Source organism: Poromitra crassiceps, assembly GCF_964638095.1.
Source record: "Poromitra crassiceps genome assembly, contig: HAP1_SCAFFOLD_144, whole genome shotgun sequence".
NCBI lineage: Eukaryota > Metazoa > Chordata > Actinopteri > Beryciformes > Melamphaidae > Poromitra > Poromitra crassiceps.
In genome coordinates this window covers 541957-545000 of record NW_028152221.1, presented here as the reverse complement: position 1 = coordinate 545000, position 3044 = coordinate 541957, and positions in this window count along the sequence as shown.

The window sequence follows — 3044 nt, the reverse complement described above, 5'->3', positions numbered from 1 at the left end:
CTGCCTGAGGTCTACACAGGCTGGGGTTAAACTGCCCGAGGTTTACACAGGCTGCGGTTAAACTGCCTGAGGTTTACACAGGCTGGGGTTAAACTGCCTGAGGGCTACATAGGCTGGGGTTAAACTGCCTGAGGTTTACACAGGCTGGGGTTAAACTGCCTGAGGTTTACACAGGCTGCGGTTAAACTGCCTGAGGTTTACACAGGCTGGGGTTAAACTGCCTGAGGTTTACACAGGCTGGGGTTAAACTTCCTGAGGTTTACACAGGCTGGGGTTAAACTGCCTGAGGTTTACACAGGCTGGGGTTAAACTGCCCGAGGTTTACACAGGCTGGGGTTAAACTGCCTGAGGTTTACACAGGCTGGGGTTAAACTGCCTGAGGTTTACACAGGCTGGGGTTAAACTGCCCGAGGTTTACACAGGCTGGGGTTAAACTGCCCGAGGTTTACACAGGCTGGGGTTAACCTGCCCGAGGTTTACACAGGCTGCGGTTAAACTGCCTGAGGTTTACACAGGCTGGGGTTAAACTGCCCGAGGTTTACACAGGCTGCGGTTAAACTGCCTGAGGTTTACACAGGCTGGGGTTAAACTGCCTGAGGTTTACACAGGCTGGGGTTAAACTGCCTGAGGTTTACACAGGCTGGGGTTAAACTGCCTGAGGTTTACACAGGCTGGGGTTAAACTGCCCAAGGTTTACACAGGCTGGGGTTAAACTGCCTGAGGTTTACACAGGCTGGGGTTAAACTGCCTGAGGTTTACACAGGCTGGGGTTAACCTGTCTGAGGTTTACACAGGCTGGGGTTAAACTGCCCGAGGTTTACACAGGCTGGGGTTAAACTGCCCGAGGTTTACACAGGCTGCGGTTAAACTGCCTGAGGTTTACACAGGCTGGGGTTAAACTGCCTGAGGGCTACATAGGCTGGGGTTAAACTGCCTGAGGTTTACACAGGCTGGGGTTAAACTGCCTGAGGTTTACACAGGCTGGGGTTAAACTGCCTGAGGTTTACACAGGCTGCGGTTAAACTGCCTGAGGTTTACACAGGCTGGGGTTAAACTGCCCGAGGTTTACACAGGCTGGGGTTAAACTGCCTGAGGTTTACACAGGCTGCGGTTAAACTGCCTGAGGTTTACACAGGCTGGGGTTAAACTGCCCGAGGTTTACACAGGCTGGGGTTAAACTGCCTGAGGTCTACACAGGCTGGGGTTAAACTGCCCGAGGTTTACACAGGCTGCGGTTAAACTGCCTGAGGTTTACACAGGCTGGGGTTAAACTGCCTGAGGGCTACATAGGCTGGGGTTAAACTGCCTGAGGTTTACACAGGCTGGGGTTAAACTGCCTGAGGTTTACACAGGCTGGGGTTAAACTGCCTGAGGTTTACACAGGCTGCGGTTAAACTGCCTGAGGTTTACACAGGCTGGGGTTAAACTGCCCGAGGTTTACACAGGCTGGGGTTAAACTGCCTGAGGTTTACACAGGCTGCGGTTAAACTGCCTGAGGTTTACACAGGCTGGGGTTAAACTGCCCGAGGTTTACACAGGCTGGGGTTAAACTGCCTGAGGTCTACACAGGCTGGGGTTAAACTGCCCGAGGTTTACACAGGCTGCGGTTAAACTGCCTGAGGTTTACACAGGCTGGGGTTAAACTGCCTGAGGGCTACATAGGCTGGGGTTAAACTGCCTGAGGTTTACACAGGCTGGGGTTAAACTGCCTGAGGTTTACACAGGCTGCGGTTAAACTGCCTGAGGTTTACACAGGCTGGGGTTAAACTGCCTGAGGTTTACACAGGCTGGGGTTAAACTGCCTGAGGTTTACACAGGCTGGGGTTAAACTGCCTGAGGTTTACACAGGCTGGGGTTAAACTGCCCGAGGTTTACACAGGCTGGGGTTAAACTGCCTGAGGTTTACACAGGCTGGGGTTAAACTGCCTGAGGTTTACACAGGCTGGGGTTAAACTGCCCGAGGTTTACACAGGCTGGGGTTAAACTGCCCGAGGTTTACACAGGCTGGGGTTAACCTGCCCGAGGTTTACACAGGCTGCGGTTAAACTGCCTGAGGTTTACACAGGCTGGGGTTAAACTGCCCGAGGTTTACACAGGCTGCGGTTAAACTGCCTGAGGTTTACACAGGCTGGGGTTAAACTGCCTGAGGTTTACACAGGCTGGGGTTAAACTGCCTGAGGTTTACACAGGCTGGGGTTAAACTGCCTGAGGTTTACACAGGCTGGGGTTAAACTGCCCAAGGTTTACACAGGCTGGGGTTAAACTGCCTGAGGTTTACACAGGCTGGGGTTAAACTGCCTGAGGTTTACACAGGCTGGGGTTAACCTGTCTGAGGTTTACACAGGCTGGGGTTAAACTGCCCGAGGTTTACACAGGCTGGGGTTAAACTGCCCGAGGTTTACACAGGCTGCGGTTAAACTGCCTGAGGTTTACACAGGCTTCTCATGCGGTGGTTCTTGTGCTGCAGGCTTTACCACACTTTCATGTTGATGTTTAACAGACCTGTGAAGCGGACATTCGCAGCAGTTTACTTTTAATTGGTGTCTTTGAGGACGACTATTAACTGATTTCATTAGGTTTGTTAGGACATCCTCCTCAAGGGTACATTTGTATTGTCTCTCGAAATCAAATTGAAATCAAATCATTCTTTCTTTGTGGAAATTCTATGTTCTCTTTGTAACTAAAGGACTTTGTTCACAATTTTTCCAAGAAAACAGAGCCATAGGACAGAAAATAACAGAATAATTGCTGCTGTCTAGGCTTGCCAGTATCGGCAGTCCCCACCAACTGGAGAAGTGGTTTTCGTCAGGGGAAAGAATTTGACTCTGGTCTCTAGCTCTATCTCACAGCACTGTATGTGTGACAGAAAGTCTACCTCAACTCTTTTGTCTGACGGCTAGCAAGGTAACAGACTCACAGGGTCAAAACACAGCTAGCAAGGTAACAGACTCACAGGGTCAAAACACAGCTAGCAAGGTAACAGACTCACAGGGTCAAAACATGGCTAGCAAGGTAACAGACTCACAGGGTCAAAACACAGCTAG